Raw genomic sequence first — 21,570 nt, forward strand, 5'->3', positions numbered from 1 at the left:
TGTTAAATTTTTTTAAATGTATTAAAACACAATAAAACCTATATAAATTTGGTATCACCGCGATCGCACCGAACCAAAGAATAAAGCTATTTTGAGTGCACAGTCAAAGTCGTAAAAACTGAGCCCACAAGAACGTGCACGTGCGTTTTTTTTTTCAATTTTTCTACATTTGGAATTTTTTTTCAGCTTCGCAGTACACGGCATGTTAAAATAAATAACATTACAGGAAAGTAAAATTTGTTACGCACAAATTAAGCCCTCACACAGCTCTGTACACGACGTAAAAATGAAAAAGTTATGGATTTTTGAAGGTGGAGAGCGAGAAATGAGCGAAAAAACCCTGCATCCATAAGGGGTTAATGCCTTGGTATATAGAGAGGGATCTTCTCAGAGATTATTGTAATTATTGCGACTATTATTATTATTATGGAGATTATTATTGAGATGATTATTATTATTTTTTCTATTATTAATAATCGTCTCCATAATAATAAAAATAATAAAATTTATAATAATAATTGTCTCAATAATTACAATAATAATCTCTGAGAAGATGCCTCTCTATATATTAGTGCAGTAAGTCTGTGTCACAGTTTGACATTAGCAGATAACATGTCTTAGTTACCAAAAATCCTCAGCTCTGTATCACTGGGTACATAGCTCAGTTAGTTAAGCTACTGTCTACAGTGCAGAAGGTCCAAGGTTCGATTCTCAGCCTGGGCAAAACTTTATGTAATTTAATTAAATAAAGAGCTTGTGTCTGGGGAAGCCCTGGAGACCATATATGGACAGATGCTGATCTGACCTGATGACGTGGTCCCTGCTCTCTCTGCTAAGCCGACACTTCTCTGAAAAGGATTCCCTGCCCGATGTCTGCTCTGGGGAACCCTAGGAGATGCAGTGACCATATATGGACAGAGATCTGAAGCTGATGACGTGGTCCCTGCTCTCTCCGCTAAGCCGACACTTCTCTGAAAAGGATTCCTTGCCCGATGTCTGTAGAAGCCATTCTGTACTGTGAGTTCTGGCTTTCAAAGTATTTACTATGGGGACACAGCGGGACCTGGGGGGAAAATCCGTGACAATCTCATAGCTGCCCGTGACGCGGGGCAGAGGTACGAAAAACGGGAAAGTCCCGTCAAAATCGGGACGGTTGGGAGCTATGCATTTAGTCCACCTCCTTCATTGGGATGGGAACACCATGTAATACAAGCTCACTTTTGCAGCGCCTGTAATCCATCTGCGTTCCACCACACATAACGCAAATCGCGTCAGACTGGAAGTGGGCGGAGCTTGCCTGGAAGTGATGCTCCGTGGCAATTGATGATGATACAGGAGGAGGGCGTATCATGATACTTATCAATATGCTTTGAGCCAGGATCGAAAAGTACTTCTTACCCCACAAGCTAAAGAGGAGTAAGCCTTTGAACCTCTCAGGGCCATTATGACATTTGGTAAAGGTGCTGAGGAGGTCCATAGAATTTTTAATGAACATTGGCACATCTTACAGATGGACCCTGACATTCAGGAAGCAATTGGCTCTATTCCTCTCATCACATACAGGAAAGGCCAATTGCTGTAAGATAGACATGTACATAATCACTTCAGTACTCGGGATTACACCTGTAGTATGGCAGTGTATGGTAGGATCAATCAGACAACCTAGGTTTAAAGTACCATAGGGGGTCTGAAAAATAGTAAAAATAAAAAAAGTTTTAAAAAAAACATAAAAATTCAAATCACCCCCTTTCCCTAGAAGTCATATAAATATAAATAAACAGTCTGCGTTGTCCGTTGAGGATTCGGGTCTTCTGGGGATTCACTAAGGTAGTGCGCCCGATATCCACCAGGTGTCGCTAGAAGTCATATAAATATAAATAAACAGTAAAAATCATAAACACATTGGGGCAGATTTACTTACCTGGTCCTGTCGCGATCCAGCGGCGCGTTGTCCGTCGAGGATTCGGATCTTCCGGCGATTCACTAAGGTAGTGCGGCCGATATCCACCAGGTGTTGCTGCTGTGCTGAAGTCCGCCGGAGTTCACTATCCTATTCCTGGTGCAGGTAAGCGACACATTTTTTTAAAACATTCCACGGTTTTACCGAATCCGTCAGGTTTTCCGACGGCCACACCCCCAGATTTCCGTCACGTGAAAGCTGGCACCGATGTGCCACAATCAGATCGCATGCGCCAAAATCCTAGGGCAATTCAGGGAAAAATGGCGCAAATCGGAAAAATACGGGAAACCCGACGAAAATGTGCGAATCGGACCCTTAGTAAATAACCCCCATTATTTGCCATTTAGGAAAATATTAAAAAAAAATAAAAAGTGATCAAAAGGTAATACAGTCCTAAAAACGATAGCATTGAAATCTTCATCAAAAGTCACAAAAAGTGACACCACCCACAGAAGTATGAAAAGTATGTATTATAGCACAGAAAACAGAAGAAAATTGCAGGCAACTACGTCTTTTACACATATATGATCCACCTTGACAACTGCTGGGTCTGCAAATTCACTGGGTGGTGCACTCCGGGTAAGGTATGACAACCACAGTATGTAGGACAAATCCAAAAAATGAAGAAGAGACGGGTCACTCACCACAACGTGAAGGTTTATTTCAGCCGGTTGGAGCAGGTAGAGAGGTACCGGACACGCCACAAACGACGCCGTCGTTTGTGGCGTGTCCGGTACCTCTCTACCTGCTCCAACCGGCTGAAATAAACCTTCACGTTGTGGTGAGTGACCCGTCTCTTCTTCATTTTTTAGAAGTATGAAAAGGTTATTAGTGCCAGAATATGGCAAAATAAAAAAGATTTTGTACTGGAGATTTTAATGTTTGTAAATGTATGAAAACATTATAAAACCAATACAAATGTGGGGATAATAGACATGTCATTTGGGATGCACAGTGAGAGATGTAAAATCCAAGCCCACAAGAAAGCAATTTTGTTTTTTCACCATTTTCACTGCACTTGGAATGTTTTTCCCGCTTCCCACTACACAGCATGGGATATAAATACCATCACTATGGAGTGCAATTTGTTACATAGAAAATAAGCCCTCACAGACCCCTTACATGTAAAAATAAAAAAGTTCTAGATGTTTGAAGAAAGATAGTAAAAAATGGAAATGAAAAAACAGGTCGTTAAGGGGTTAAGACTGTTGCTCAAGGTGTAGTCGATGCAGCCATCCAGATCACTAAGCAAACTGAATGAGGGCAGACAGAATTCATGGATAGTCAGAGTCAGGACTGCTTCTGCCATGAGACCGGGTGAAGTTCCCGCCGCAGACAGCAGATTGAGGACCCTTTAAGAGGCGGCATTTTGCCACCAGTAGTACGTACTTGCAAAACTGGCAAGTCCGCACTACCTGAAAAATAAATTATGCCTGCGCCTTTAAGGTGCTGATGTATTTCATAGGTAGAGAAGTGCAGCACATCTGGCTGTGCAACGGCATCACGTACACCGGCCTGTGTCACTATACACAATGCGGCTGCCAGCGGGAGTGGAGCTGGAGGTAAGTATAAGGTCTATTTTTTTATGGGTGTCAGCTGTATATACTAGCAAAGGGGGGGGGGCAAAGGCTGTATACAATTGTACTGGGGGCAGGCTGTATATAATAGTACCGAGGATGGCTGTATATAATAGTACTGGGGGAGGCTGTATATAATAGTACTGAGGGCAGGCTTTATATAACAGTACTGGGGGAGGCTTTCCATAATAGTACTGGGAGCAGGCTGTATATAATAGTACCGGGGGCAAGCTGTATATAATAGTACTGGGAGCAGGCTGTATAATGTAGTAGTGGGGGAGGCTGTATATATTATATATATATATATATTATATACAGCCTCCCCCACTATGTTATATTAAGCCTGCCCTCAGTACTATTATATACAGCCTCCCCCAGTACTATTATATACAGCCATCCTCGGTACTATTATATACAGCCTGCCCCCAGTACAATTGTATTGTAGTATTATTATATACAGTCTTCCCCCCCAGTACTATTATGTACTGGGGGGAAGACTGTATATAATAATACTGGGGGAGGCTGTATACAATAGTACTGGGGGAAGGCTATATATAATAGTACTGGGGGGAGGCTGTGTATAATAGTACGGGGGGAGGCTGTGTATAATAGTACTGGGGGAGGCTGTATAGTACAGATGGTCCCCTACTTAAGGACACCCAACTTACAGATGGCCCCTAGTTAAAGACGGACGTCTCTGCACACTGTGACCTTTAGTGAAGTTTTCTGAATGCTTTACTATAGTCCCAGGCTGCAATGATCAGCTGTAAGGTGTCTGTATTAACTTTTAATACATTTTGAAACTCCATTTTGGTCTGGAACTACAATTATAAAATATACAGTTTTGACTTACATAAAAATTCAACTTAAAGTGTAACCGTCATTTCAAAAAACTTTTCATATGTTGTAGGGCAGGCAATTTTAAGCCCTTTTGCAATTAGATTAGTTACCCGAATCCTACTCCTTCCTCTTGTATTCTTCTGACTTCCCCTAGATGTCAGCAATCTCACATATGTCTGTTACTATGGACATAGTAACATTCTTATCTCTCCTCAGCTTTCCCTACACTTGTGTATAACAAATAATCCACACTGACAGAAACTGCAGCCCCCCCCCCCCCCCCATCACCTCACACAAGGAAGTGGCAGGAGACTCTCTCCAAGTCTACAAGCTGTCCTGTCATGTGCTGTGCTGGAGTGTTACTTAGGTAGGTAGATAGATAGACAGATAGATATGATATGATATAGATAGGATATACATAGATAGATAGATAGATAGATAGATAGATAGATAGATAGAAAAATATGAGAGATAGATAAATGGATACTAGATAGATAGATAGATAGATAGATAGATAGATAGATAGATAGATAGATAGATATATGGATAGGAGATAGATAGATATGATATAGATAGGATATGCATAGATGGCTAGGAGATAGAAAGATATTAGATAGAGGATAGATATGAGTAGATAATAGATAGATATATAGATATATAGATGGATACTTAGATAGATACATATAAGATAGATAGATAGATATGAGATATACAGATAGATAGGAGATAGATAGATAGATAGATATGGGCAGGGCCAGTTCTAGAAGTGGGGCCCTGGGCAAAACCTAAAAGTGGGGCCCCAAAATAAACCTATCTTATGATTAGTCACAGTCAGTAAGAGGCTCCTTTTAGTATGGTAAAACAAACTGTAATATGGGAGAATTTTATCGGAGATAGATGGATGATAGGGAGATTGATTGGGAGCACGGTGGCTCAGTGGTTAGCACTACAGCATTGCAGCACTGGTCAACATCTGCAAAGAGTTTGCATGTTCTCTCGGTGTTTGCGCGGGTTTCCTACGGGTCCTCCAGTTTCCTCCCACACTCCAAAAATTACTAGTAGGTTGAATAGATTGTGGGCCCCACTGGGGACAGGGACTGATGTGACATCTCTGTGCAGCACTGCATAATCTGTGTGCGCTATATAAATAAAGAATTATTCATTATTATGATAGAAGATAAATATGAAAGATGAAGAGAAATAGAAGATTGATTAATAAATAGAGAAAAAATGAGATTTGTAAATGGTCAGATTGTAGGAGATGATAACTAGGCAGATAGATGATAAGCATCTTCACCCGGGAATTCAACCAAGGGGTACTAACCCTTTCACTGCCAGGCATTTCTGGATATTTTGTCGCGTTATTGACCAGAGCTATTTTTACAATTTTGACGTTCAAAAATTAAAATTTAAATTATAGCAAAAAGAATTAAAAGAAAAACCCAACAAACCACATAATATCTGAAAGCAGACATTTGGCCCATTTTCAAAATTGCATTAAAGGAAACCTACCATTTAGAATGGCAGGGGTAAGCTGTAAGTACCGAGCATCAGCTCAGGGTGAGCTGGTGCCGATACTTACTTTCGTTAGTGTTATAAACCACGGTATTGCGGTTTTAACACTTTTTAAACTCTAGACAAGAACAGGCTTCGGCGCTGCGTGCGCACGATCGTGCGCGCGCCTACATAGGGAATAGCGGAGATGTTGTGCGCGCACGGTCACGCGCAGCGCCGAAGCCTCTCCTGCTCCAAAGTTTAAAAAGTGTTAAAACCGCGATACCGCGGTTTATAACACTAACAAAAGTAAGTACCGGCACCAGCTCACCCTGAGCTGATGCTCGGTACTTACAGCTTACCCCTGCCATTCTAAATGGTAGGTTTCCTTTAAAGAGTTTATAGACAAAGGCGCCTTCATGCGATTTTGAATCAAACTGAAACATTTTATTAAAAAAAACTAAAATTTGACTTTGATGTAAAAAAAATGTGATCCAAACTGAAAATATTTACCTTCACATCTCCTAAATGTAATAGATGGACATGTGTAGAGTTCACAAATGTCCCATATTGATATGTTCACATAAATAAATCCACATAATATCACTAAAACTGTAATAACTAGATATCTGCATTTCAGCAAGAAATTTTAAGACAGTCACAACCTGCAAAATACAGTATAATAATAAAACAGAATAAACAGTAAAGGCGCCATAAATCCTATAGAATTTTGAAAGCAGACAACCAGGCGATGCATTTGGCAATTAACATGTAAAATTTCCTCTAAAATATGTACAAATCCAGATACTTATATAAAGAAAATATATTTTCCTAAAACAGTAAGATGTGAGGAGGTCATACATACCCCACATGTGTATATTCACCAAAATATGCAGCAAATGGAACGTTACATCCACAGGGGCACCAGACAAAATTGCACTGAGCGTCACCCAGTTATATTATTGTTTTCTCCTTACACAATGGTAACCCAAATAAATAACTAAATATCTATAAACCAAGCTACCAAGTAACATATAAAATGAGTATTTCATTATGTGTGAGGTGCAGCAGCTCCTGTGTGCAGTGGATTCTCCCTGCAGCCTGATGGCCAAAAATTTTTTTTTTGGGGGGGGGGGGGGTCACACGTCAGAGGGCTGTATATTTGGCTCTGTGACACATAGAACCTCACTTTTTCTCTGGATCCCTGGCACCTAGAAACAAAATTCTAGATTCATTTGAAACAAGAGATTCTCCCCTTTCAGGGGGCCCTGGGCAATTGCCCACTTTGCCTACCCAAAGCGCCGGCCATGGATATGGGATAGATAGATATAAGATAGCTCTGTTGTCATTGGTCAGCAGCAGGCACTTGTGATGAGGTGACAGGAGGCAGGCTCCGCCCCTCAATCTTGCTGATTGTAGTTTTTTGAGAGCTGGAAACCGTGGTTGCTATGTGCCAAAAAAGGTACTAAATGAGGACCGAGAGGGAAAATACTTTGAGGAATGATTCCCAGGGACACCTGGAGCAGAATTATGTATTTTAGTTTTTTTTTTGCTCAGAATGACGGAACAAACAGAACAGCATTTTCAATTTTCGTCTCAAGCAGCAAAAATGCTAGAAATCGGCCATGGTCAGAGACCAAGCAAAAGATATAGACAGTCAGAATAGATTCAGAGGTGGAGTCCAATAAATGGGCAGGATGTCACATTAGAAACACAGGAATAAACAGTGGTGGATACAAGCCATGTGAGGGGGTTAAATACAGGAGAGGACACTACTGGTAATTTGGGATTTAACATGTTGCATTTTTAATGCATTTTGAAACGTATTACAACAGCTGAAAAGAGTGGATTTTCCTAATTACATTACTGTTAACATTTTAATTTACAAAATGCATAGTAAACGCAATGTTAACACATGTGTTAACGTCACGGTTTTTGCGTTTTGTAAACACAAATGTTAACAGTAATGAAATAAGGCAAATCACCTATCCTCAGCTGTTGTAATTAGTTTCAAAATGCATTAAAAACGCAATTAAACTGCTATGTGTGACCTCACCCTAAGAAGTAACCAATAAAAAAAATGCAAAAATTAAAAAATATTGACAAAAGAGATTACTGTGCAAAATGTTAAACAGTTAAAGCATGTGAAATAATTCCAATTTACATTTTAAAATTGGGTTCATGAAAAAAAAAATTCCTTTGCACCTGCCCTGGACCAGGTGCAGAATTGTCGCTAAAATTGGCGCAAAAAATTGCGCAAAAAGTCGCATGGAACATCTGGAAAACAAAGATACATAAGGCACACTGCGTAAGGTGCAAACAAAGGCGTACTTAAAAGTTGCAAAAATGGCGCAAAAACTGCAAAAGTCGCTAAAATTAGACAATTTGGCTAGCTGAAACTATGATACATGTACCCCAGTGAGTGAGTTCTGAGGAACACAGCAAGGTATTCTATGCTGAGGAGTGTAAGGGGAGATGAAGAAGACGGGCAGAGGCAGAGTGAGTTCACACAGCTAGCAAAGTGCAGTGCATGTGAGGAGCAAATTGAGGAGGATAGCTTACCAAGGTTGCTGGTGTCCCTGCAGTTAAAGCTCAAGTAGAGAGTTGTTTCTTTGGGAGCCTCCATTACCACAAGGCAAGTGATATACTCCTCTATACATCCCCTGGGAGCCGGTATTAGTTGGAAAGAGTTAAACATCACGTTGACCCACAACACCTATCTCCCAGGGGCCCAAGTCAGCAATTAACCGCATCTGGGTTTGAACATCCCGACTGCGGTCATGAACAATTTCCCCTACCAGTCCTTTCCCCGCTTTTGAGCACTGTATGTGGCAGCCCCTGGTGCCCCTCTTTGTGGAGAACCTCGGGCCTGGGAGAAGGGATGCTTGAACTTGGCATCACCAACAGGATCAACACCATTCCGTGAGGGGAGTGATTGAATAAGGCCAGCAGCCATATTACAGCCTACCATGTGGGCGAACGACTCCATGAGTGAAAGAAAGCATGGTCTGTCATCTTGCGGCCTATTGCATGTAGAGATGCACATGGGCTCCACAACCAGGCCTGCTCACCCTGTTGGAGCCCCAGAGACCCCAAGCAGCTATCGCCAGCAACAGTAAGTGGTACCCTTCAGAGAGGGATAAGGAGAAACAGCAGTCAGTCCAGAGAGGCCCGCAGCAGTAATACTACCGCTGACCATGCCGTACATTTCAGGTGCTGCATGGCTGCCACAGTACACCGGCAAGCTACATACCCTCAACGATTTTAAGTAAAAGCTTACTAGTTTATTTGGACTTCCACCAGTCCTGGCCATCCACCAATAAAAAGACTGTAAAAGATATCTTTATTAAATTGAAAGGCATATTTGACAACAAAATGACAGCAGAAATAAAGATGCAAAAGGCCAAGGATACAATCTGTGACTATGCCCTTAACCTGCTGGAGGCACTGCGGGCTGTTAAACAGATTGATCCAGATGAAGATAAGATGTTAACGGAGCAATTTGTGAAAGGCCTGCTATCCGAGTCCATCAAAGCCCAATTGCGTATGATGTCCCTTAAGAAACCGGACATGTCCAGTTTAAAGACCAAGCCATCCAGGTGCTATGGGAATATACTCATGCTTATAGTGAGCCAGTAAAGCAGCCGTCTATCAGGTGTCACCAGGGGGCAGTGTCCTCCCTGCAAACATTGCCTAGTTTACATTGCCAGATTGAAGCTGAGAACCCCTCTGCAGATTTGAGGTGGCAGGTACAGGAGTTAACCAAAACTGCAAAACTGTACCGCTTCTCCAAACAGGTGCTGTCACCGAGGAAATACAGCGGACTTCCAGTCCAGATGAGCTTCCCTGGCATCTACCACGGCAGAGACTACGCCATAACAACTACCTTCCACTGGATGTTGTCCCACTGACCAATTTGATCCCACTGGATAACCCATCTGCAGACGCTGCAATAAGGTTGGTCATATTGAAAGGGAGTATCCTTTAAATGGGTGGGCCCTGGAAAAGTGGACCAGTCCCCAAGAGTAAGACAATCTAGTCCATCTAACTGGAGCAATAAGTATATAGGAGGTTGACAGCTAAGAGCTGCTATAGTAATAGATAAGTAATAGATGGTATCTCCTTCACAGTCCTCCTGGACACAGGTTCACTGGTAACCATAATTCCATATGCTGTGTACCAGAGGTACTGGAGTGACAAAGACTTCAACAACTTCGCACAGATGGTGACCTATCTGTGATATCCAGTATTGGCCAGCCACTGAGGTAAGTGGGCTACAAAGAGGTTACCATCCAGGTGGGATGGGCAGAACTCAATGCATTGTAATTGTTGATATGGAAAGAGGTGAGAGTAACCCCCATAACCTTGGCAATGAATGTTATTGAAAACTGCTTGGGTGAGGTTTTGACTAGTTTATGGCATATGACCATGTCAGACCCACACAAAGAAGGAAATATCCTCAGCAAAGATTAAGGCCTTGGTGCAGCAGCAGAAAGAATTATCGGAAGGAGAGATTGACAGTTTTATGCGGATAGCAATGGATATCCAGCACCGTTGACAGATTGGTGACAACAGATGCAGGTTGCCATTAACACCACTCCCCAGCATCAGAGGGATGGCATGTACAGAGTCGCACAAGAGTACGAAAGGGTCTTTAGAAAGCACCCCTTAGACTTTGGTCAAGTGAAGGGCATCCAGAACCACATTCCCACTGGGGACCATCTGCCAATCAAAGAAAGGTACCATCCTGTACCTCCTACCCATTACCAGTGAGCCAAAGGTATGTTTAGAGAGATGAAGCAAGTCGGGTTGATTAGGGACAGTTGTAGTACATGGGCAGCTCCCCTCGTGTCGGTGAGAAAGAAAGATGGTGCCATGTGCATGTGCGTAATTAATCTGATTATGCATAAGGATGGTTACCCCATACCGCGCATAGAAGAGTTCCTTACATGCTTAGGTCGGTTACATTCTTCTCTACACTAGACTTCACCAGTGGGTACTGGCAGTGCAGCGCACCAGGAACATTTCATTGTCAGACAGTGCTGTTGTGCCTAGACCAGTGTATCACAACCTTTTTGTACCTAGGGACGGGCTGCACCCAAAATCTTTTACCAGGGACCGGGCCGGGTCTTGGTCCCTGGAAAATAAAACTGTGCCCTTTTAATGTCATGATAAGAAGAAGGCTATAGAAAAGGGAACAAAATAATACCCCATTTTCTATATCAACCCACACACATCTATAATGTCCCGTTGTCTTTGGGCTTTTCACTATGAGGAATAAAATATACATACCACATACGCAAGCCGACCTAATTGTAAACCTAGGTACCTAATTTTACCACAAAAAAATGGAATAAAATTTATTTTGAGTATAGGTCTAGGGTGGAAACTTCAGCTGCTACTCTTTAATAAAATGTCCAAGCAGCAATCTCCATTCACAAAAAAAATGCCTCAGCAGTGGCCTCCCTTCACTAATAACATGGCCAGCAGTGGCCTCTCCTCACTCATAACATGTCCAGCAATGACCTCCCCTTACTAATAAAATGGACAGGAGTAGCCTCCCCTCACTAATAACCTATCCAGCAGCTGCCTCCCTTCACTAATAAAATGTACAGCAGTGGTCTCCCTACACTAATAAAATGTACAGCAGTGGCCTTGATTAATAAAATGTCCGCAGCAGCCTCCCCACCATTAATGAAATACCTGCAGCAGGCTTTCCGCCATTAATGAAATGTCTGCATCAGAGCCTCAATGAAATGTCTACAGCAACTCCCCTTAAAGAATTGTCCCCAGCAGTGTCCTCCCCATAAAATATCCTCAGCATTGCTTGCCCCAGAAAATGTCCCCAACATTGCTTCCCCCAATGTTCACAGTGGAGGCCCCATAAAAATAAAGAAAACACTTACCTCCAGAGCTACTCTTCACCCCGCAATACCAGCTTCTTTTGTCCTCAGCTGCCCGACACAGAGGGCAGAGGTCCTGTCGCCACTTGATTACATCATCATAATGGGTGTGTGTGGGTAGAAAGCATAGACATGGCTCTGCCTGCACTGCAGGGAATCTGAGGACAGAAAAAGTTGGGGCTAGGGGGTGAAGGGGAGCGCCGAAGGTAAGTTATTCCAGGACTTATGAAGAGCACTTGCAGCATCTGGCGGAAGTCTTTCTAAGCCCTCTCTAACTTCGGCTTAAAGGTGAAGCCATCAAAATGCCATTTGCTGAAGCCTAAGGTACAGTACCTAGGTCACGTCGTAAGCACCGAAGGATAGGCACCAAACCCAGACAAGGTGACTGATCAAAGACTTGCAGAGACCAGCAACAACCAAAGAGGTACAGCAGTTCCTGGGCCTAGTCGGCTACTAGCGAAAGTTCATCAAGAACTTCACTAAGATGGCCGGGCCCCTTTAAGACCTCCTAGTAAGCCATACCAAAACTGAGGCTAAGAGTGGACAGATTGGAAGAATCTTTCCAAAATCTGAAGAAAGTACTCACAGGAGAAGAAGTTTTGGCATATCCAGATTATGACCGCCCTTTCATCCTCCACACGGTTGCTTGCAATACATTGCTCTGAGCTGTATTGTCCCAAGAAGAATCAAGGAAAGGAGAAGGTGATCAACTATGCGAGTAGGAAACTTTCCCTGACTGAGAGGAATCCTGCAAACTACAGTTCTTCCAAGCTCGAGTTCTTGGCCATCGTATGGGCAGTAACGGAAAGCTTTAAGCACTATTTGGATATCAAAATTTTGAATGCGTGGATCCACTGGACCACCATAGGAGGTGGTACTAGCCGACACCTGGGATCGGAGTCTAAGTGGCACCTGGTCTTCACCAGCGGGTTGGACTTGCTGCAGCAGGGTACCACCAGGTCGTTCCACAGGTGCGACTAGCCTGCGGTGGCAGCTGAGGTCAAGGTACATTAGCAGGAGACAGTCTTGCGGTCAGGTCCAGGCACAAAGTCAGGGCAGGCGGCAGAGATGCATCGTCAAGTCCAATCCGGAGTCAGCAACGGGAGGTCCAGGCAGATGGGGAGAGGTGAGTCGCGCGGCGAGTGCAACAGCCCGCACGGAGGTACTCAGGTGTGCCTGCGACCTGAGACAAGGGTCGCAGGGGCACCCTTGACTTTGGCATCCGCCAAGTTCACCATCTACACAGATAACAATCCGCTAACTCACTTGGATTGGAGATGAGCACATTGGAACAGAGATGAATGGCCGACTTGTTTAACTATGAGTTCAGGATCATCTACCAGGCTGGTGCCAAAAACAACAATACAGACGGCTTGTCCCACGTACCAAACACTCCTGACCCAGATGAATAATCAACTGATGTGGAAGAGATCGAGATGCCAGCATACTATAACAGGGACATGTACCATTTTGCCATGTAACGAGAAGGAAAGCTCTGGAAGAGTCTTTAAATCCCTTGCCACACCATGATTGGGCTGAAACCCAGAGAAGTTATCCAGCCATCTGCATGATCAGAGACCTTATTGAAGTTGAAGGTTCATCCCTAGGTCCAGATGCACAGGGGGATGCACAGCATTTGTGGATGGAAGGGAAGAGGCTCTTCATATTCAAAGACAAGTTGGTCAGGCTAGCTATCAATCCACACACCCATTAGCTAGTATGGCAGATTGTGGTCCCGAGGAAAGATGTGCCCATGGTCCTTAAGGTATACCATAACCAAGCAGGCCACTTCGAATGGAAGAAGCTTGAGGTCATGATTCATAATCGCTTCTATTAGACGGGTATGAGACAGTCCAATGAACATTGGTGCAGGTAATGCATCCCATCCTGCCAATCAGAAGGCTCCTTTGCAGCAGATTGTGGCATTAGATCACATACAGCTGATTCTAAGTCTTTTCTTGACGATGGTAGACCACTACTCATGTTTCCTCTTGGTCACCCCAGTGTGAGAGCAAACAGCAAGAACCACTGGAAATTCATTCCAGGAGTATTTCTGCAAACCTCATGGCTACATAGATCAAGGTGCAGCATTTGAAGCGGAAGTCTTTCATGAGTTCTGTTCACTGTTTTGGTGTAAAAAGATCCGTACAATGCCATGTCACCCCCAAGGCAATGGTTTATATGAGAAGATGAATCTTCTACAGACTTTGTCATTAGAATAGAGAAATCAATGGCCAGAGGAGCCTAGAGCCTGTGATGAAGATGTACAACCAAATCCCCACAGGGTATGCCCCTGCCTATCTGATGCGTGGTTGCCCAGGTAAACTACCAGTTGACCAAGAGATTGGAGTTTTTACCCCTGAAACTATATCTAACATGGAAGATGGGACAAGACTGGAATCAGATAATGTCAAATGATGATACGAATGTTAAATGGGAGAAATTCAAATCTATCCTGGGTTTTTATACTTCTAAATTTATTCCAATAGGTAATAAGTATAGACGGGCTAGATTACACCCCGCGTGGCTTACAGCTACAGTTAAAAGGGCAATTAATGAGAAAAAGAGGGCATTCAAAAAAATAAAAATCTGACGGGTCACCTGAGGCTTTCAATATTTACAAAAAACTTACCAAAATCTGTAAAAAGGAAATCAAATCAGCCAAAATACAAAATGAAAGACAGGTGGCTAAAGATAGCAAAACAAATCCCAAGAAATTTTTTAAGTATATCAATGCAAAAAAAAAAAAAGGTTGGACCCCTTTATTCTGAAAATGGGGCATCGGTGACTGAAGACCAAAAGAAGGTGGAGATACTTCATGGGTTTTTTAGCTCCGTTTATACGGTGGAAGAAAGAACTTCTGACGTGGGTGGTGCCAGTGCGGGTCTTGCATCCTGTAATATACTAGACTGGCTGAATGTAGACATGATCCAATCTAAGCTCAATAGAATCAATGTGTACAAGGCTCCTGGACCAGATGGGTTACACCCCAGAGTTCTTAAAGAACTCAGTTCTGTCATTGCTGTACCGCTGTCTAAACTCTTCAGGGATTACGTAATGTCTGGTGTGGTGCCAAGTGACTGGCGCAAGACAAATGTGGTGCCAATATATAAAAAGGGCTCTAGAACTTCGCCAGGCAATTATAGGCCTGTAAGCTTAACTTCCATTGCGGGGAAATTATTGGAAGGGTTAGTAAAAGACTATATACTGGAGTATGTGACATCCAATAATATAATGAGTGACAGCCAGCATGGGTTTACGAAGAATAACCCTGCTTCTATGAGGAGGTGAACAGATGCCTGGATGGAGGAGCAGCTGTGGATATTGTGTTCTTGGACAAAGCATTTGACACTGTCCCTCATAGACGCTTGATGGGTAAAATTAGGGCTATTGGTTTGGCAGAAATCATTTGCAATTGGATTGAAAACTGGCTAAAGGGTCGTATCCAGAGAGTTGTGGTCAATGATTCCTACTCGGAATGGTCACCAGTTATGAGTGGTGTACCCCAAGGTTCTGTGCTTGGCCCCCTACTATTTAATATATTTATTAATGATATAGAGGTAGGAATTAATAGCACTGTGTCTATTTTTGCAGATGACACCAAGCTGTGTAGTGTAATACAGTCTATGTAGGATGTTCATAGGCTGCAGGGTGACTTGGACAAACTGAATGTTTGGTCATCTACTTGGCAAATGAGGTTTAATGTGGATAAATGTAAGGTTATGCACCTGGGGGCTAATAATCCAAAGGCAAAATATGTCCTTGGGGGAGTAAATCTGGGAGAGTCCCTTGTTGAGAAGTAGATCATAAATTGAATAACAGCATGCAATGTCAATCAGCTGCCTCTAAAGCCAGTAGGATCTTGTCATGTATCAAAAGTGGTACGGACTCTCGTGATAGGGATGTAATATTACCACTGTACAAGGCATTGGTTCAGCCTCACCTGGAATATGCTGTCCAGTTCTGGGCACCGATCCCTAAAAAGGATGCCCTGGAGCTGGAGAGGGTTCAACGTAGAGCCACAAAAATGATAAGGGGTATGGAGGGTCTTATTTATGAGGAAAGATCAAAACAACTAGATTTATTTAGTCTGGAAAAGAGACGACTACGAGGGGACATGATTAATTTATTTAAATATATGAATGGTCCATACAAAAATATGGTGGTAAGTTGTTTCAAATTAAATCAAATCAAAAGACAAGGGGGCACTCGGGGTCTCCGTTTGGAGAAATCAAGGTTTAATCACCGGAGGTGACAGGACTTTTTTACTATGAGAACTGTCAATCTGTGGAATAGCCTGCCCACAGGCTCTGGTCGCAGCAGAAACAGCAGAGAGCTTCAAGAAGGGTCTAGATGCCTATTTACACCTAAATAACATTGATGGTTATGTTATATAGAATTGTTTCCCCTAAATCCCTTCCTCATCCAATCCCTTGATGGACAAGTGTCTTTTTTCAACCGTACAAACTATGAAACTATGTTGATTGGAATGCTGCAAGGCAGCTCCAATTCCAGAAAGTACTTGAGTCTTGCACAAGCCCGTGAGAAGCAAGCCAGAGACTTCAACAAATATGTTGTGGCTGCTCCATTATCCCCAGGTGATCTAGTCTAGAAGAAAAGAAGATTCCTTAATTGGATGATCAGTGGACGCTCAGACCTATACCATTGTACATTTCTAAAGACGGAGGCAAGACATATACTACAGTTCTATTGCCATGTACCAATGTGAATGTGTACTAAGCTAATTGTATTCTCTATTCTCAGATGTAAAATGGAGTATCCCTCTTCCCAAATATCTAAATGTAAATGTATGGTGCCTCAGTAGCTTGTATGGCCTGTGGCAAACTGAGTCAGTTGTTTGGCCTGCATGTCAGACAACCCCAAACCTAATACCCAGGGGTTCAGCAACCGTAGAGAATCAATGATATATTGTTTCTAGAAGCCACTCCCGACAGTGGATTAGTGGATGCCTACCCGCTGGAAGGGATATTAGATCCAGGTCCAAGTTCCGTTAGTGTCTTAAAGTCTTAAACTATGTGATGTTTAAAGTGCAGAAAGGATAACCTATGTGAGGTTGAACCCACCAGCATTTTAATTGAAGAACCATTTTAATTGAAATCATATGTTTGTAAATTGTAATTTCTGCCCTTGTAAATATGTATATTAGAGATGGGGGTAGTGTTCCTCACTGTAAGGCAGTAGTGTTCCTCCCTGTAGTGAGGTAGTGTTCCTCACTGTATGGCGGTAGTGTTTCTCACTGTATAAGATAAGATAATCCTTTATTAGTCCCACAGTGGGGAAATTCACAGCGTTACAGGAGCAGAGGGGGTACAGAGCGTGAAGTACAAACTATAACAACAATAATATTAGGGATAAATGAACAAAAAGAAAAGGGGGATAAAAAGACAAAAAAGAGACGACAGTTTGATGTTTAGTCTGTGGATGGGACCGACAGGGACTGGTTAGGTGGGGGGCACAGGTTACTTCTGTTTGGGCCTTGTTTGTTGAATAGCCTGATGGCAGCGGGGAGCAGGGCCGGATTAAGGTTGGTGGGGGCCCCTGGGCGCAAAGTCTGGTGGAGGCCCCCACTGAGTGTACATGTCCTCCTGATGCCATTCCACTATCCCAGCAGTAACACAGCTACATACAGCCGCCTCGCCCCCAGTAACACAGCTACAAACAGCCGCCTCATCCCCAGTAACACAGCTACATACAGCCGCCTCATCCCCAGTAACACAGCTACATACAGCCGCCTCATCCCCAGTAACACCGCTACATACAGCCGCCTCATCCCCATTAACACAGCTACACACAGCCGCCTCATCCCCAGTAACACAGCTACATACAGCCGCCTCATCCCCATTAACACAGCTACACACACCTGCCTCATCCCCAGTAACACAGCTATACACAGCCGCCTCATCCCCAGTAACACAGCTACATACAGCCGTCTCGCCCCCAGTAACACAGCTACATACAGCCGCCTCATCCCCAGTAACACAGCTACATACAGCCACCTCACCCCCAGTAACACAGCTACATACAGCCGCCTCACCCCACAGTAGCACAGCTACACACAGCTGCCTCTCCCCCAGTAACACTGCTACATACAGCCGCCTCATCCCCAGTAACACAGCTACATACAGCCGCCTCCCCCCCAGTAACACAGCCATATACAGCCGCCTCATCCCCAGTAACACAGCCATATACAGCCGCCTCATCCCCAGTAACACAGCTACACACAGCTGCCTCTCCCCCAGTAACACCGCTACATACATTCGCCTCATCCCCAGTAACACAGCTACATACAGCCGCCTCATCCCCAGTAACACAGCTACATACAGCCGCCTCATCCCCAGTAACACAGCTACATACAGCCGCCTCATCCCCAGTAACACAGCTACATACAGCCGCCTCATCCCCAGTAACACAGCTACATACAGCCACCTCACCCCACAGTAGCACAGCTACATACAGCCGCCTCATCCCCAGTAACACAGCTACATACAGCCTCCTCATCCCCAGTAACACTGCTACATACAGCCACCTCACCCCACCGTAGCACAGCTACATACAGCCGCCTCATCCCCAGTAACACAGCTACATACAGCCGCCTCATCCCCAGTAGCACAGCTACACACAGCTGCCTCTCCCCCAGTAACACAGCTACATACAGCCACCTCACCCCCAGTAACACAGCTGACTACAGCCTGGCAGGCACACGTTAGGCGTGCTGAAGAGGAGAAGAGGTGATCGCGGCTCACCACTCCCCTCTCCATAGAGAATAGAGCTGCATGGTCGTTCTTACTGCACGCTTTATCTCTTTTGCGGGCGCAGCACGAAACAGTGAGTACTCGTTGTGCTCACCGTACCGAGCCAAGGCGGTATAGAAGCCTATGGGGGAAGTATATCCAGTAGCAAATTTGTGGCCAGATATACGTCCCCCATACGTTCTTGTGAATGTACCCTTATACAGACATGTTTATACAATTACACACATTTATACCCTGATATATACACACCTTTATATACTTATATACACACATAAAGTTCTACACTCGTATGCTTGCACCCATACATACACACAAGTATACACTTATACGCACACATTTATGCACTCAAATACATTTATACACTAATACACAGAGTATACACAAACTCAAAGTATATACGCACATACAGCAAATACACACACATTCAGTATATACAGCATATACACACACATACGGGAAATACACACGCACATTTAGTATATAGAGCATAAACATACATACCATATACCCAGCATTATGTATATATATATTTAAATGTACACACATATATGCGTTTATAAATACAGTATATGCATCTATACATAGTAGATGCATATATACACATATACACAGTGCATACACCTATACACAGTGTGTGTGTGTATATATATATATATATATATATATATACACACACACACACTGTGTATAGGTGTATATACTGTGTATATGGGTATATACAGGGTATATGTGTATGTATGCATCTACTGTGAATATGGGTTCTTCCCGCGGGGGGCGGGGGGCGGGGAGGTCGAGCGGGGCTGCTTGTTCGCGCGGGCCGGCTGTGGGTTGGTAGCTCAGCCATGCATGGCAGGGTATGGGCGCGCCAGGAGGCGGTGACCTGTGCCGGGGGGGAGGGGAGGTCGGGTGGAGAGGCGGACGCAGTGTCATCTGTGCCGAGGGGGGCGGGCGTGGAGGTGGACGCAGTATCATCTGTACCGGGGGGGGGAGTCACCTGTGCCAGGGTGGGCGGGCGGAGAGGCGGAGGCAATGTCACTTGTGCCAGGGGGAGCGCTGCAGCCGCGCTGCAGCGGCCATCTCAGGAGCGGGGACGCGGCATCGCAGGGGGTGCGATCTGGTGGGGGCCCTTAGGGGGGGCAAGATGGTGGGGGCCCGGGGCTCTAGCCCCGGGAGCCCCGCCTATAATCCGGCCCTGGCGGGGAGGAATGACTTACGATAACACTCCCTTTCACATTTGGGATGAAGCAGTTGGTCTCTGAAGGTGCTCCCCAATGCCACCACAGTCTCATGCAAGGGATGGGAGCTATTCTCCAGAATAGACTTCAACTTACACAGTGTCCTCCTCTATGGCGGTATTGTTCCTCACTCTATGGCTGTATTCTTGACCACATGCCTCCCAGTAGATAGGTAGTCCCAGCACATACCCCCAATAGATAGGTAGCCACAGCACATGCCCCCAGTGGATAGGTAGCCACAGCACATGCCCCGAAGTAAATAGTTAGCCACAGCACATGCCCCCAAATAAATAAGGTAGCCACAGCACATGCCCCCAAGTATATAGGTAGCCACAGCACATGCTTCCCAGGAGATAGGTAGTAACAGCACATGCTTCCCAGGAGATAGGTAGTCACAGCTCATGCCCCCAGTAGATTGGTAGCGCCAGTACATACTCCCAGTAGATAGGTAGCCACAGCACATGCCCCCAGTGGATAGGTAGCCACAGCACATGCCCCCAAGGAGATAGGTGGTCACAGCAAAAAAAAAAAAAAAAAAAAATAGAATATTCACTTACCAGCGCTCCCTGCAGCCAGCTCCTCATCGCTTCTCTTTGACCCAGGCTCATGGCGCCTGGGTAGTACAAAGGACGTAGGCAGCGCATGTGTCCACTGATCAGTCTAACAGACACACAGCAGCCATCACTATTTATTAAAGATCTGCCAACAAAAGAGCCATATCTGGCTCCCGAGCCATAGGTTCCCAACCCCTGATCTACTATCTCACTACCTAGACGACTTCTCATCTTGGAGACCAGGAAGGCGGCCGGACCTACACACTTACTGCAACCCAAGCCCACTAACATGTAGTACCGGTTGTACAACCAGTTAAGGTGAGCGTAACTAACTTGAAACACCTACCAAGTTTTCTAAAATAAATTTCACACATTTGCCGCCCACTGTGTCCCGATCATAAATCATTTATACTCTTAATAATAAATTTAAACATCTTGGATAGTAATTTTTTCCTCCCCCTAATTTTTTTTTTTAAGTCTATTATGTATTGATTACTTACTTTTAAATCTCCCCTAAACTCCTTACCCTGTGAACTAACCGAAAATAGTTTTTGTTACCAATGTTGTATAGTTCCTTCAATGTATTAAAGGGGATTAACCTACCTTCTATAAAAATTTGTAAAATTAACTGTATTCCCTTATTTTCCCCAAATAAATCTGCTGTGAAAGTGCTCTAAATCTTTCAACCTCTGATTCTGCCATAGTGGCGAGAATTTTGTGCTAGTATTTATTTCAAAATTTTTTTTAACCCATTCTCATACTTTCTGAAAACAACAACATAGTGGTAAACCTCTACCTACAAGGAGGTCCAATCGACCTGATTCCAATAAAACTAACCCATTACTAGTGTCTATTCCCGCTGCTTGAATTACTATCTCATCTACCCTCCTATTAGATATTACAAAATCGCCGATGTGAAGTATACAAAGAAATTGGGCATCGGCCACCCCCCTTACCCTCCGGTTTATAGAGTATTTTAAGTTTTATTCTTGCCCTTCCTTCCCCAAATGAGATCATATATTAACCTCTCAATAATCTTAAAAAATTTACTATTTACTATAGCTAATTTGTGAGATTTTATTAACTCTTTGTTGGAAATGAAAATTAGGAAGATTTTTTTTTTTTTTAGTATATTATTTTTACTCTATGGGTCTCCACGATTACGAAAAGACTTCATTTTTATAGGTTTTTTAAAGTTTTTTTCCATTTTTACTGAATAAAAAGTAATTTGGCG

General features: G+C 43.7%; 1 long non-coding RNA gene across 1 annotated transcript in view; it reads left to right on the plus strand.

The window, feature by feature from the left end:
* Nucleotides 1-3,417: 3,417 nt before the first annotated feature.
* The window catches only part of LOC140070798 (uncharacterized), a 68,773-nt gene continuing 50,620 nt past the window's right edge, over nt 3,418-21,570 (plus strand). Inside the window, exons 1-2 of the long non-coding RNA XR_011848988.1 lie at nt 3,418-3,522; nt 9,669-9,828. This is a non-coding gene — a long non-coding RNA (uncharacterized lncRNA). The remainder of the gene's footprint in view (nt 3,523-9,668; nt 9,829-21,570) is intronic.

Source organism: Engystomops pustulosus, chromosome 7 (genome assembly GCF_040894005.1).
Source record: "Engystomops pustulosus chromosome 7, aEngPut4.maternal, whole genome shotgun sequence".
Taxonomy (NCBI): Eukaryota; Metazoa; Chordata; class Amphibia; order Anura; family Leptodactylidae; genus Engystomops; species Engystomops pustulosus.